The sequence below is a fragment of the Euprymna scolopes genome, chromosome 23, assembly GCF_053919585.1.
Source record: "Euprymna scolopes isolate OS-2025 chromosome 23, ASM5391958v1, whole genome shotgun sequence".
Classification (NCBI taxonomy): domain Eukaryota; kingdom Metazoa; phylum Mollusca; class Cephalopoda; order Sepiida; family Sepiolidae; genus Euprymna; species Euprymna scolopes.
The window spans coordinates 24,109,334-24,124,333 of NC_136504.1; the positions used below are offsets into that span (position 1 = coordinate 24,109,334).

Consider the following 15,000-nt stretch of genomic DNA (forward strand, 5'->3'; position numbering starts at 1 on the left):
TTTTGGTTTTGGCACAGATAAAGAATGGGGAATTTTTTTTTTTTTTTTTGCAGTGGTTTCAGCTAGAGGGGTATTTTTCGTGAAAGATCGGCGAGGGGGGACCTGGGATTGGAGCTCAGACGAGTACCTGCCATAGAAGTAACGATAAAACAAAGACAGGCTCGCAACGTCTCTTCTGTGAGAGAGAGGTTGCAGGGAAGAGAAAAGGTCATCCCCTACTAAGGCACGAAGCCTATTTTGTACTCTGTCAAGGCAGGATAGAGTGTTTTTAATGATATAATAATATTATCTTTGGATTATTGTCTTCATCTACATTATTTCTCTACTTACTACTGTTTTCATCAGCATCAACATTATTATTATCAGATTATTGCTCTCCTCCACATGTTTTAAGAAAACACGAATCTTAACATTATAAAAAGTACCCGATTTTTGAAAACCTGTTTCATTTCATGGTATGGATTTAAATTTAATTAAAATTACAGCTTAATCCATTTAAATAAGTTGGCGGTGTTTTCCTCTCCCTCGATCTGTTAGTGTAAAATCCTGACTAAAAATACATTTGGCCAATTTGTCTACAGTTAGGTTTTCATTTTTATCAAGGTTTCAATATGTAGATCTAATGACCAAAATGTAATTAATAAACATACAAACGGATTATAATAATAATAATAATAATAATAATAATAATAATAACAATAACAACAATAACATCCGGTCGAAACATATTGACGTGCGGAAGGATAAGTCACATCTATCTTGGTCTACGAAAATAAAACGTTAAGTAAGTCTTATAGCTTATTGGGGGTATAGCTCTCTTAGTTTAGTTAAATAAACTACTTTCGGCTTTAACGTAACAGCTATTAATAATTGAAAATGAATTTAATATCAATTTAATAATATTAATAAAAAAAATCAGCTTCCGGGGAACATCATACACTGTATTCAATGAGATCTTTGATGATCTGTAAGGAAGCTCCTTGTGAACTCATAATAAGCACATTTATCTTTGTCTAAGAATGCACATCTATATTGGTCTAAGAAAACACATATATCGTGGTCTAAGAAAACACGTTTATATTGGTTTAAGAAAACATATCTATATTGGTCTCAGAAAGCACATATAGCTTGGTGTAAGAAAGCACATCTAACTTGGTCTAAGAAAGTACATCTATCTTATTCAAAGAAAGCACATCTAGCTTGGTCTACGAAAGCTCATCTATCTTGGTCTAAGAAAGCACTTCTACCTTGGTCAAAGAAAGCGCATCTATCTTGGTCTAAGAAAGCACCTCTATCTTCGTCAAAGAAAGCACATCTATCTTAGTCTAAGAAAGCACATCTGGCTTGGTCTAAGAAAGCACATCTATCTTCGTCAAAGAAAGCACATCTAGCTTTGTCTAAGAAAGCACATCTAGCTTAGTGTAAGAAAGCACATCTGGCGTGGTCTAAGAAAGCGCATCTGGCTTGGTCTAAGAAAGCGCATCTATCGTCGTCAAAAAGCACATCTAGCTTGGTCTAAGAAAGCACATCTAGCTTGGTCTAAAAACGCATCTCTCTTGGTCTAAGAAAATCCAACGTTAAGTAAGCCACAGAGCTTATTGCTGGACATAACCCTTGTTGTTTAGTCAAATAAACTACTTCCGGCTTCAACGTAAATGTTGTCATCTATTAATAATTGAAAATAAATTAAATAAATTAAAATAAATATGAAGGTAATTAAAAGAAAAACAAATAAATCATCTTTAAATAATATTTCTACACAGAACAACTAAAAAGATTCTATTACAACAAAAAGTTAATAACATCGAACGGATTAATGAAATAGATTTTCTTTAATGTAATATGCAAATAAATAATGTAATATGCAAATAAAGTTATTTATTGAATGTAGATTCCTTTTGAATAAATAGTATACATAGAAATTATGCTGGAGTAAAATGTATATAGGTCCGGTTACAGTATGAAAATTAATTTGTGAAACATTGTACACTTTTATGCATGTTAATTAAATTGTAAAAAATAAGCAAGCATACATGAATACGAATTTTTATGCTCTAATATATAAAGGCTAGTTGTCTGTCTGTCTCTATATTTTCAAACTCTATCTCCCCCGAAATTAAAGTCGCAGAGCAGTGCTAGGGGCCTCAAATGATTGGATGTTTTATGGACCGTTCTTTTGTGGGTCTCTAGCCGGTTAAAATAGTTTTCAAGGAGTCAAAAATGCGTCAAAATTGAAAAAAAAATTGTTATATATTTTGTACATTCATCTTAGTTAATTTTTAATTAGTTCATATTCGTATCACATTGGTAGAGTTGTAATGACACCAGATTTGAATGTTACAGTTTTCGGTTTCGATTCTAGCTTTCGGTTTCGATTCTAGTTAATGGCGCCCAAATGCTTTTGCTTTTTCACTTTTCAAATCACGACTCTATAATAATACATGCAACATCTGGGCAAATTAAAATATCATATTTAAGCGTATTTTACGACCGGGCAAAACCGGGCGCCCTCCCCCACATCCCCGCTAGTAATAAATAAGTATATATAATAAATTAAAGTGCGCCTTCAACTCTCGATGCCGATTTTGTAGTCTGCGTTGTTAACAATTATTGAATACACAGTTCCGCTGCCCTGAGAGAGTGGAGTTTAGTATGTGTCTCTTTTTCAATTTTAAGGTCATCAGCAACGTGACACTTTCTGATTGTTTAGGTAACTTCATCCAAATAACCTGCGTGTTCTTTTTTTAATTTTTTTATTTTAATGTTAGCGAAATTTCGCTATTCCATTAAAATAAATAATTTACAAAGATTGAAATTGGTTTCCAATTATATTAATTATTCGAATTAATTGCAATTCGGTTTTAGAAAAAGAGTGAATTATAATTAGAGCTTGATTTTTAAAGTGATTTTTTTTTTTTTTTTGCAGGTCAATGCGGTGATCGAGGTATTTTAAACGAAAAGGATAAACACGTGCCGGTTTGACACCTTCTGGAAAAATAGCCATATTTTAAAAACAAGATTGTTATCGCATCTTCCACTAAATACTGACTTGCCTTGTGCCAGACTTGGCTGCTCTGAATATCGAATATTTTACATGTTTAAGGCAAGTGTTTAATCATATAACACGTGAACAGCTAATTTAAGATGATTAATTATGATCACGCCAGGTATTAAGAATGTATAGGTGTTGCGTTATGCTTAATATGTTAACATGTCGCGAGGAAGGACAAGTAATAAATCGATTTTCTTTTTTGTAACAACGTTATTTATTTCCCCATTATTCCGTCACGCGTGACTTCTCGTTATAGTCGTTACGTCACCAAAGTCTCTAACATGAGCGTTCTTTTTCTCTCTATAATCTCTGTCCTCTCGAACGTCATCCACGTCTTGAACGTACTCTCGAACATGCTCTCAAACGAGTTCCCTACGGTGCTGAATGTGGTTGTCCATCTGTGCACACGATCATTTTATAGTATTTTTCTTCGCACACGGTTGCGCATTTGCACACGCGTCTCCACGGTCTGTTACAAAGGGGGAGTTAGTAAATTATTTCAGCTAATGATGCAACAAAATGAGGGTTCGATAATCACAAAAATATACTAGGAAATGGGCAATTACTTGCAGATAACGTTTACTCGCCTCCACATTTATTAATCTGGGAATGTGTCCATTCGCTATAGTCTCATTCCTTGATTTCTCTTTCAACATCCCACCTAATAATTTTACCCTCAAATTTATTGGGTGGGTTTCAACCACCATTTTGGTTTATGTTTCTTATTTTGAAGTCTTTCTCGAATCTTCAAAGACATCGCAGCCATTTTTTTCGTTTTTCGATAGCGCTTAATATTACTTGTTTTTCATACAGAATAAAAATGTTACATTAAATAAAAACGCTAAAAACTTATCAAGTTTACCAGAAAAGTAACTCATCTTGTCTTTGATAACATTCATTTGTTATATATTTGTTTTTGACAACTTCTTCATACCCCTGTGGATTGTAAAACAAACCGGGGTTTTTTTTTGCATAAATAAATAAGCACACTGTTTTCTGATATCGATCTCGATTTTAATAGCTCAAAAAGATCCTATTTTTCCCCGATTCCCGATCTCGCTCCTGATTCACATTAATCGTCCAGAAAATACAGATAAAAATACAGATACTGAAAACTATACCAACTTTTGGTTATGCAGCATGGAATTATACCCGGCCGTAAAATATGCATAAATATATTTGAATTTATGCAGGTGTCTTATTAATTATTACAGAATCAATCCTATTTCTTATTATTAAATATAAACTAATGATTTCAAAAGTTTTTTTTTAATATGACTTGAGTACCATCCGCTAGAATCGAAACTAGAACGTACAGCCTTTGTTGTTATTTATCTTTCCAGTATCGTCAGCGTTTGAGCTACCGACAAATGGATACGAAATGCAAAAATTAAGCGACGTTGAGCTATAAATGTTTAATTTTGCGTATTGCGCAAAAGTAACAGCAGGAGATATGTTTTATTCGACTTACTCTGCCAAGGTTAACTGTTTTGCTTTCAGTTTGAATCCCCAAGCCACAATTTTTTTTGCCGGTTTAAAACAAAATTTAAAATGTGCTACAGTTCCAAATAACCTATACATCAAATTTCAACACTGTGAATCAAATATTCTTTTTTTTTTTTACAAAGGAGTCACCACTTATCAGGGCCCAGAGGCCAATCGAGGATGAGTGTTAATGAGTGTACAGTGGTCAATGGAAACATGTCGTAGTAGTGGGACTTGGGTAAATTGGATTACTTAAGGGGACGGCTCATCAAGAACTTGTTCACGTTGGACTTGCAGACAAATGTTACATGAAACCAATCATCTAATAATAAATCATGCAAAATGAATTACTAATTAATTAACGTTCATTTGTCAAAGGTATATGCAAATTAGTTGTAGCTGATGTTTCCCTGATTTTGGTGTCACATTTTGTGTTCGTGAGGAAACAAATAAATACCAATAAAAAGTAGACTTTTAATATAAATGTCAGTGCGAGAAAAGATTCAAGCTAATAGGTAGATAGATTATGCGCGGTTTAATTCTTATAAATTTCCAAATTATAGTATATGTTCGCCCATAAATATGACATATTAGTTTCGTTAGCACGCAGTCTTTCTCCGTATTTGTGTGTTTTTGTATTCTTTGTATGATATAGAAGGTTCAAATGCACTTAATAATAGATCTAATAATATCTCAGCATTTAACCATGTTTCCTATCGTTGCCTATGCACGTATAACGTGACTATTACTTTTTAATCATTCGTAACAATTCAAACGTCTCACACCCTCACCCTGTCTGGTATCGCCGCAAAGGAATAAGCAAATAAAACAGGACATAAAAATCCGACTCTACATTTCTTAAGTGCAAATGAAATGGTTTTATTCGTGGTTCTTCCAAAACAACGTATTTCATTATGTTTCCAAAGTTTTGCCACACACTTATCCTTTTTTAAATGTCTCGGTCTCCTCGCCACTTTACGTGGCACCAGCCAGCGCTTTATCGCCCTCGACCCACACGTCCATCTTGCATGATTTGCAACAGTATATGAGTTGCTTTTGTCTTCGGCCAAATGGTGATTCTCTCGTTTTCTTGTGACGCAAGCTCGCGCACACTTGCTAATCTCCATACGTGAATAACGGCTTGTGTTGTTAATATTTTCGTAAACCAGCTATCCTTCGGGTGTTGCTAGTGATTTTCTCACATTCAAATATACGCACTATAATGCACATGTAAATATTGAAAACACAAAAAAAAACTCTAGTTACAAACACTGTCAATAGTTTCACTTTCTTCTGTTGTCTATTTAAATCTAAACCAGACAAGTTTCTCGCATACAACTACTCATCTGTGAAACACAATACCGCAGGTCTTCTTCACGCTGATTACACTATCGTCGTTTTCAAGTCCACTGTAAACAAATACTTATTGAATCGGCGTCTTAAATAATAAACTTCTTACTAATTTAAATCATCTTTACCAACCACCAAGGTGTTGCCCCGTCGTCTACATTTCAAACTTATTAATACTTATCCTCACGCAGCCTTTATTCCTTGATAAGTGAGAATTCTTTAAACGAAAAACAAGAAACGAATTTGTATTAAATACACAAAATATGGACGAAAATAAGGGGAAACTCATTCGATGGCCTTGGTTTGTTTTTGTTTAGCAAACAAGAAATAAAATATTTAAAAAAAAGTACCTGCAATTGTAAAACGACTAATTTCCTCACACCTCTCCAATAAATATCGCAGGAGAACCGACCGAGGGGATCGAGTGAAAAGTAGAAGGTTGACAATTTCATTTTAATATGAGTGCAAAATTTGAATAATTAACCCTTCTTATTATCTGCAAATTCATCGCCCGATAATTTCCCAAATGTCAGCAATATTTTTTTTTAAGAAAATTAAAATATTTTTTTAAGAAAATTAAAATAATTTTTAAGAAAATTAAAATAGTTTTTGGAGTAAAATTCTTTTACTCGTTCTCTTTTCCAACTAGTATCGCATGTACATATTTTTTAAAAATTTTGTTTAATACTTTTTTAATGATTTTATTTTAATTGGGTGTTTGCTTTGTTCGCTTGTTTTGTTATTATTATTATTTTGTTATTATTATTATTCTATTTTTCTATCGTTATGAATGTCTTGCTTTTTTGATTCTGTGATTATTTCTCAATTTCTTTCCTTTTTCTTCCAACACTTGCTCCTACTTCTGTATCATTTCTTCTTCCCCCTCTTCGTCTTTTTCTTCTTCTTCTTCTTCCTATTATTTTTCTTTATTTCTTTTAATCTCCTTTTTCACTCATGCATCTTCTTGGTTGTTGTTTTTCTTCTTTGTTGTTTTTTTTTCTACTTCGTTATCCCTTTCGTTCTATTGCTTTTTTTTACGTTTCTGAATATTTTAGAGGAAGACTGAGTATTCATTCTATTTATACTAGAACCCCAGGATGCGGTATTAAATATTACTAACAAAATGCAGTACAATTTATAGTACATATATATATATATATATATAATCAAATAACGTTATATATAACACCGTAAGGCGAGACAAATATCGTAACTAGGGGCCGGAAAAACATCGTGTTCTACATCGTAACGTGAAAAAAACGTATCCTTGGGCCACTGTATCCCGGGGTTCTATTGTACATTAATCAGACTGCTGTTCTTATCAAGTGTTCTTTTCACTTTGTTTCGTGTAATCTCAGACCGTTTACAAGTGTATCTTGTCGAATTTGGGAATCAGTCTGTCAAACATGATAATATGCCCGTAATTTTGAACGGAACCTTTTTATTTAATCAACGAACGTAGCATGCTCTCGTTTCACCAGTCCTGAATGGATAGAAGGATAAGAAGTTCGACAGAAAGATTTCTGCTTCGGCAGAAAACTTTCAAAGTTCAGCAGAAACTTTTCTGGGCTCGGCAGGAAAGATTTCTGAGTTTGACAGAAAGATTTCCGAACTTGACAGAAAGATTCCCATGTTCGGCAGAAAGATTCCCAATTTTAACAGAAAAATTCATAAGTTCGACAAAGAGATCCCGAGTCCGGCAGAAAAATTCCCGAGTTCGAAAAATAGATCAAGAAATTCGGCAGAAAAATTCCTGAGTTCGACCCAAAAAATCTCGAGTTCGCCAAAAAGATTCCCAAGTTCGGCAGAAAAATTCCCGAGTTCCACTAAAAGATTCCCGAGTTCGGCAAAAAAATTCCCGAGTTTGACGGAATCATTCCCGAGTTCGACATAGATATTCCCAAGTTCGACAAGATACACTTGATGAAGTTCGGAACCTTTTTCTCCGTTTATTGGTTCTCTTTTAAATTTCTTGACTGTTATAAATATATGCTTGTTGGGTCGCTGCAACGACGTGAAATGGATTGGATCATGGCAAACAGTGCAGGACTTATTAGGTTTAATATTTCAACCGAAATGTAATGAAAATTACATTCCAGAATGAGAACAGTTATTCGAAAAATTCTTTTTTTGATGTTGCATATCTTATTCATCAAAACAAATCATAGAGTAACTAAAGTGTGAGCGGCTATTGTAATAGGGATTAGATTTATAAGGTATAATCTGGGTGCAGAGTTGAGTAGCAAGATATTTGTTCACATAATTTTTAAACTCCTGCATATTTTTAGATACGGGGAAGCAGAAATATGGAGAGAATTACTAAGACAAAAGCCCGAAGACATAAACCATTAGAGTAGGAAATCTTCCGGCGTTCAGGGACTTCTAAATTGGAGCTGTGGAAATTTACTGCAACTTGGGTTGGTCAGAGATATTTAGAGTGAGAGGGTGCAAGTGTAATATGCTCGTTGGGTCACTGCAGGACTTATTAGGTTTAATATTTCATTTTTTCACCGTACAAGAAGTGAAGACTAGAGGTGCGTGAAAAAAAGTAGATGAATCAACAATGTTCATGCGTGGAGGAAATGCTCGTTTTATATACAAGGGCACTGCAAAACTAAAATATCTTTTCTTTTTCATTCAAAAAATTGAAGAGCTACGAAAACAGAAGTAATACTATTTAAACGAGCGACCATTTGTGATCCAGAAATTATTTTTCTACATAACTACCACCATACTCAATGCACTGTTTTGCCGGCAACGATCGATGACAGTGCATGACCATCCGGGTTGCGCTTTATCGCACGAGGGTCATTCAAAAAAGAAAAGACTCCTATTTTTTTTTAATCAAAAGTTTAAGAGCTACGAATACGGGAGTGGTCCCATTAAAATGAACTACATTTTGTGCTTCAGAATATATTTCTCCACATAATATATACCATTCTCAATGCACTTTGTCAGGAATTCAATAACTGAAAGATAGATAGATAGAGAGAGAGAGAGAGAGAGAGAGTCGACGAGTTTATAAAAACCAGAACAATGCCGTCATCACAAAGCATTATTGCACCCCATAAATCTAAGGTCCAGCAAAAATACTGAGGAATTATAAACTAACAAGCAAAGCTGGTCACGTGACACCCTCTGTTGGGAATCATGACATCATGCCAAATAGAGCGCAAAACGATTATATCTACCCAGAAAATGGATGAGGATGAGAAAGAGGATAGATTGATGAAGATAGTGAAAGAAAAAAATAATACACGGAACTGGTAGGATGAAAGCAGAAATCCAAATAGATGTCGAGGAGGGTAAGTGGGAAGCTGAGCTTACGCACTTCCCTTACTATCCCCTGACGTATTGAACGTCAGAATAATCGCGCGGATAAAGACGACCTGATAATTGGGTCTCTTTTCGGTAAAAGTGTTCCATAGTTATGAACACCTAATCGAGTGTGATGTATCCGTGAATGATCAGGTAGAAATAGGTATTTAGATAGGGGGGGGGAAACATCACGTATGCATGGATGTGTGCTTGCGTGTCTAGCTACGCATTTAAATATGTTTGTATGCGAGAATACATATATGTGCAGCTGCCTGTATGTGTGTAAAGAAGGTTGCGATGGTTGAGTATTTACGAGTGCAAAAGATAGTCTTGGCGTGATGGTTTCGCGTTCTCTTTGGCTAACACTCTCAGCAAAGGTGCGTCTCCTTATTGTAGGTTTGATAAGAAATCCAAGAAACGACACACATGACTACATAGGTGCACGTTAGGATGCAGATGTTGTTGTCGGCCTGAATAATATTCTATGCAAACCTCTCTCTCTCTCTCTCTCTCTCTCTCTCTCTCTCGCTTTCTCTGAAAGGGGGTCAGTTTATTGTTAATCATCCGAGTCGTCCTTATCTGGGAATGCCGACTAAATTAATCCGGAATTCTTTGTAGAGTAAATAATATCATGCTAGAAATACTTATAGATAATTTTTAAAAATCGAGTAAAATGGTTCAAATGTTGGAGCGGAAGTTTCTTGGGTTTTTCTTTTTTCCCCTCCAGATAAGCTATATTGGGTTGTTTAAATAACAATTATTTCAACGAAAAAAGTATATTCATATATATATATATATATATATATATATATATATATATATATATATATATATATATGTGTGTGTGTGTGTGTGTGTGTGTGTGTGTGCGTGCGTGCGTGCGTGCGTGTACGAAGTCATTCTTATTTTCATCTTACTTTTCCGTGTTTTTCAATAATACACGCAGTAATATACACAGATCATCATTAACATTGCTGTAATTATTGAAAGATTTTTCTTGCGTCTCCAAAAAAAATATCCATCAAGGGGGAAAGGTTGTAGGTATGAAAGAAACGGTAACATATTAAATGTTGTTATATTTTACGATTTATAATATAGCGACTCGGATTATTTACTATCTTATATTAAAAAAAAAATGTGCATCAGTGTTCCAGCTTAACCTAGTGGTAGGGCATACGTTGCTTGGTAAAAGAGCATGACCCCGAGCTGGTTGGCCGTACATGTCGTAGCTATCGGAGCACCACCTTCGGAGGTTTCTTTCAGAGATCTTACTTTTAGACTTTGATTTGGGGCACTAGATTGTAAGATAGCAGTTGATCAACTTATTAGGCATCTGGGACTCGCTCTTTGTCAAGACCAGATCCCTAGAAAGAGTTCTGACTCCGGTTAGATGGTGCTTGCTTGTCAGAGAAAGCATGATATTGCGATTGGACTTATATGCGCATTCAATGCACTGCTATACCTTGATCATCGTTACCTACGTCAGTATTTTCATTCTTCCATTTGTGCAGCCCTTTTGCAACCTTTTTGTGTAACATTCTTTGTTAACTTGATTTTGTTCTTTCGACTATCCTAAATTTGAATTTTTCTTCGAATTGTAATTATCTTTTATAACTGATTTGAAGATGCTCAAAAATATTTATTTGCAGCTTTTGGGGAGAAACACGTAAGGGCTGTCAACTCTCAACCATTTCACGCAAGCCAAACGCTTCGCGTGAGTCGCATAAGAGTGTACGGCGAATGTTTTGTCTGGTCAACTTGATATGCCCGTTAAGGTGCTTCACGTTTCTAACAGTCAAGAAATTTAACAGAGAACCAACAAACGGAGAAAAAGGTTCATAAATTCAAATATATGGCGAATAAACATTATTAAAATTACTCTTATAACTGGTTAGATTTTGTGAGGCTTAAAATATTTTAAAGCGTCTATTTAATTAGAAGCACAAGTAGTGTTGAGTTAGAACGACAAGCTGGCCGACATCAAACATTCAACTTGAAAGTTTCGTTAAGGTTCAAATCATGAAAATAACACAATACTGATGAAAATACCCTAATAAATGTCACGGTAACATCTATTGGGAGATTCTCACCAGCATTTTGTTTATTTTTCGAGTTTTGAGCTATTACTAAAACTTCGAAACGACACGCTTTTGTCGGCCATTTTGTTGTTGGTTTTACTTACCAAATATATATTATTTAAATCGTTCCCGATTTTATTTAATGCTAATTCGTTTATACAAAGTGCGCCATTTTATGTGTGCTTAACCAAAACAGAAAATATAAAGCAATCAGAAAATGTTAAATTACAAGCATAGATGTTCTATACAAAAAGAATTAATATACACAAAGAGTGAAATATAATTGCAAAAGTGGGGTTTCCCAAAACAACACAAACACATACATACATACATACATACATACATACATACATGGTGATTGTCACTTTTTGACAGAAGACCATCTTTCCCTTGCTTTATTGTTGATTACTCAATTATTTTCATGTATTTTTGAAAATATATATATTTATTTATTTATTTATTTTTTATTATTATAATTATGTACACATATATATATACTTATACACACACATATATACATGTGGAGATGTGATCAAGAATGCATCAATTCTTATTTTCTGTGCGAACGGAGGTGGCTCTTCAGACCAGCCCTGCTACATACATACATACATACATACATATATGTGTCTGTGTGTGTATGTGCGCGCGTGTGCGTGTACGTGGTGTGTGTATGATTCTAAGAAAAAACGATTTTGCAATTACATTTCACTTTTGTGTATAACGCTCTTTTTATTTAGAAGCTCAATGCTCGTTAAATATAACAACTTAGCTATATTCCAAGATTGAAGTTTTTATTTAACTTGACAACCAGTTTCTTCAACATAAAAAACCTGTTTCGTTTGCGGAGAACAATCAATATTTTTATGTTAATATTGAATTTTTACTTACGTGTACTTGTCAAGAAAATAAGCCAGATTTTTTCCTATAAATAAATAAATAAGCATTACCATATAATGTTGCCGTACAACAGGACTCACATCGAGGGTTTATTTTGGTGTTTATCTTTGTTATTCAATTGATTATATATGAAAAAAATATGCGTTGTTTTTAGTCTTCAAAGCGTATTTATATACGTAATTGTTAATTTCAAAATATATGCTACGTTCAATGTAGGTAATAATATATTAATTCACTTTTCGCGGCTAACGCGACACCCTGCTGATTACTGTTTTGAAAATAATATCGATATAAGACCTACGAACTAACACTCTAGCTTGCGGATTACACCATGCGGACCAAGAAAAAGAGAAAGAAAAAACAGGTTTTACATGACAAGGATGTATATCATTGAAATATCTGAATTAAACAAACAAATTTGTTTATATCAAAAATGCGTTGTCTTAATAACAATGTTCAAATATTAGTATCAAATACGGTTTCAAAAATATATTCAAATGTTGGGATCATACCATTATACAGTTTAATATTTTTTTTTTAAATATGTTTAAAAAATAGGATAATCTACAGTTCCAATAAATATATTCAAATTTTGGGATCTAACTATTATAAAGTTTGACAAAACATTTTCAAATATCCGCATCGCATAGAGTGTCAATAAATATATTCAAATTTTGGAATCATATCATTATACAGTTTTATAAAATATGTTCAAACATTAGGAATATATAGAGTGTCAATATTTATTTATTCAAACTTTGGGATCAACGCATTAGTTTTAATAAATGTGTTCTAACATTAGAATTACATATAGCCCTATATATTCAAACTCTAAGATCACGTCTTTATGCAGCTTCAATAACTATGTTTAAATATTGAAATCACAGAGTTTCATTTAATATAATAATATTTTTCGATGGCGTCTTTTTACAGTTTCAATAAGTTTGTACAAATAGTGAAATTCTACACGATTTCAATAAACATGATAACTTTTTGGATTGCATCAGTTACTATAAATATGTTCAAATTTTAAAATAACTAACAAATATATTTAAATTTTACGAGCCCATTATTACAGAGTTTCAAAAAATACATTCAAATTTTGGAATGACATACAGTATCAATAAATATATTTTCATTTTGAGATAACGTTATTATACACTTTCTATAAATATATTCAAAGTTAGGGATAAATTATTGTACAATTTCTATAAATATGTTCAGATTTTTTAACAACATACTGTTTTAATAAATATAGTAACTTTTTGGGATAACTTTTTTGCACAGTTTCAATAAATATGTCTAAATACTGGGATAACATGAAGTTTCAATAAATATATAAAATTCAGGCATCACATCATTATTGAGTTTTAATCAACATGTTCAAATACTGCGATTATATACGGCTTTGATAATCATTAAAAACTTTAGGGATAACATCATTATACAGTTTCAATAAATATGTTCAAATACAGTTTCTATAAATATATTAAATATTTCGGATTACATCAATTTAGAGTACTAATAAATATGTTAACAAATGGGATAACATCGAGTTTCAATTAATATAATTTAATTTTAGGATCACATCGTTATACAGATTGAATAAATATGTTCAAATATTAGGATCACATAAAGTGTCTATGAATATAATCATATTTGGGATCCTATAATTATGTAGTTTCAATAAATTCGTATCACATAGAGTTTCAATGACATATAGTTAAAAATTTGAAATCACAACATTATACAGTTTCAATATGTTCAACAATTGGGATTACATACAGTTTCAATAAATATATTCAAATTTTGGGATCACATCAATTTTCAATTCAAATACATATTTTCAAATATTGGGACCACATACAGTTTCAATAAATATATTATAATTTTGGGATCAAACTATAATACAGTTTCAATTATATGTTCGAATATTATGACAACATACAGTTTCGATTATAATTTGAAATATGCATCATATTATAGTTACTATTAATATTTTTTAACTTTTGGTATAGCATACAGTTTCAATAATTATATTCAAACATTGGTATCACATGCTTATATAATCTAAAAAAATCTGTTTAAATATTGAAATCACATACGGTTTCAATAAATATAGTAGAATTTTCAGATACAAACATTATACAGTTTATATGTATATATATATATATATATATATATATATATATATATATATATATATACATATATATATGAAACTGTATAATAGTGTGATACAAAATTCGAATGTATTTATTAAAACTGTATGTTATCCAAATATTCTAATAAATGTCTTTATTAAAACTGTATGTTATCCAACTATTGAAACATATATATGTGTGTGTGTGTGTGTGTGTGTGTGTGTGTGTGTGTGTGTGTGTGTGTGTGTGTGTGTGTGTGTGTGTGTGTGTTTCAATATTTGGATAGCATACAGTTTTGTATCACGCTATTATACAGTTTCAATGTGAATTTGATATCCTCTTAACATTTTCTCCTTTGTAGGAAGCCGGTTCAATCACCCTAGGATGCATTCAGTATAACAAGTACAAAGTTATCTTAGTGACCGAGAATTTATGGTCGGAGCAGGTGCACCAGTATCGTGAAGCTTCGGCGTATATTTGTCGTATGTTCCAGGTTGCCCTACCACTCGAGATTTATGACGTAACCAGTCAAATATATTTTTATAAGGAAGTACTCCTGTTCATTACATCCGTTTTCTTTATTAAATTTTGTATTATTTACGTTTTCTTCAACCCTGTCTTCATGTTTTATTAATTTTTATAACGACACTTTCTTAATTTTTGCAATCATCCATTC

At 32.8% G+C, this 15,000-nt stretch overlaps 1 long non-coding RNA gene across 1 annotated transcript in view; it reads left to right on the forward strand.

The window, feature by feature from the left end:
* The window catches only part of LOC145245692 (uncharacterized), a 21,890-nt gene extending 6,955 nt beyond the window's left edge, over positions 1-14,935 (forward strand). The window contains exons 2-3 of the long non-coding RNA XR_013863009.1: positions 2,927-3,107; positions 14,690-14,935. This is a non-coding gene — a long non-coding RNA (uncharacterized LOC145245692). The remainder of the gene's footprint in view (positions 1-2,926; positions 3,108-14,689) is intronic.
* The last annotated feature ends 65 nt before the right edge of the window (positions 14,936-15,000 follow it).